This window comes from Neopelma chrysocephalum, unplaced genomic scaffold (assembly GCF_003984885.1).
Source record: "Neopelma chrysocephalum unplaced genomic scaffold, ASM398488v2 Primary Assembly neopelma1_97, whole genome shotgun sequence".
Lineage (NCBI taxonomy): Eukaryota > Metazoa > Chordata > Aves > Passeriformes > Pipridae > Neopelma > Neopelma chrysocephalum.
In genome coordinates, this window is record NW_020897760.1 from 5316862 (window position 1) to 5318242 (window position 1381).

General features: G+C 46.6%; 1 long non-coding RNA gene across 1 annotated transcript in view; it reads right to left on the minus strand.

Moving 5' to 3' along the window:
- Window positions 1–936: 936 nt before the first annotated feature.
- Window positions 937–1381, minus strand: part of LOC113972943 — an 8382-nt gene continuing 7937 nt past the window's right edge. Inside the window, exon 5 of the long non-coding RNA XR_003536082.1 lies at window positions 937–1381. This exon is cut by the window's right edge and continues 1264 nt beyond it. This is a non-coding gene — a long non-coding RNA (uncharacterized LOC113972943).

Consider the following 1381-nt stretch of genomic DNA (forward strand, 5'->3'; position numbering starts at 1 on the left):
CTCGCCCTTGATCCCCAGGGACATCAATCCAGCTCCCATTCTCTGAGCAAGCAGCATTGTACCTTAAAACATATCTGCATCCACTTGTTCACCCACTGTGAAATCCCCTGGATCAGCACATACCAGGAGAGCAGGAGGTCCAGGGTTGACCCCTTTCTTTAACACTCCAGCAGCATGGGTGGTGAAAGTGGTGAGTGGAGCAGCAAGTTATCCAAGAACTGGCAAGTTGAAAAGCACAGCAGGAGAGAACAGGAGACTCAACATCACTGAGGACCCCAGATAACTTACATTAGACAGTATCAGAGTCAACACTGGAGGAATGCTGGGAATCTCAGATCCTTTTACACATGCACCCAGCATCATGGATGCTAACTAGATGGACAAGGCATGGGGATAAAGCCTGCCCTTATGCTTGCATTCTGCTGTGGCCACATACCCCAGAAATATTCACTAGCTGTGGATAAAAGAAGTTACTTGTGAGGTGTATGGGCCTTGTATGGGCTTTCAATTAGCATCCCAACTTGCATTTTTATTTTGATTTATGTTCATATCAAACTTTTTCTCCACATTCCTTGTTGGCTTCTTATCGAACACAGTAAGATTCATGAACATTGTCTGTGCCTTCAGCACAGCCATGGAGTCATGCCCAGGGTGTACCAGCAATGCTGGGAAAAAGCTGTCACTCCGAGCTTCAGAAATACCTCACACCAGTTTCAAGTACATCTCTGCACAAAACAGCACTTTCTTAAGAACCAATCTGAAATACATGGAAGAAATTCCCATGAGATGGATGGTTCACGCTCTCTCTCTCCACTTCCTCCTCAAAGAACTCTGACCCCACCTTCAATAATGACAGCAAGCAGCACAGTAGACAAGAATGAAAGATATTAAATATTTATTTAAAGAACATAAACAAACAATTTTTCCAGTGGGAGGAAGAAAAATTACATGAGAGATGCTGCTCACATCACTTATAGGAGGCAGCCCAGCAAACTGTGGGAGCAGAGGGGCTCTACCACGACGAGGGAAGGGGAGCACCAGAAGCACCTTGTGTTTACACACACACACACCACGTCCCTGCAAGAACACTTCTAGAAAGCAAGGAAGCAGCCAAGGGCAGACCCCAAAATAACCACTACTGCTTTGCCTCTGTGATCATTCATAAGTCTCTAGAGCTTCCCAATGGCAGGTATCACATGCTTCCTACCAGCTGGGAAAGTGGAGCAGGGAGAGAAGGCCGTTTATTGAGGTTGCTGGGACCTGCAACAGCTCTTCATCCTCCAGCTTCCATCCTCTTTTGAAAGGCACATGCCTGTCTTTCCCAAGAGGTACCATGTCAAGAGGGACTTGCTCTACTGCTTTTCCCTTTGTCCCCCAGTGG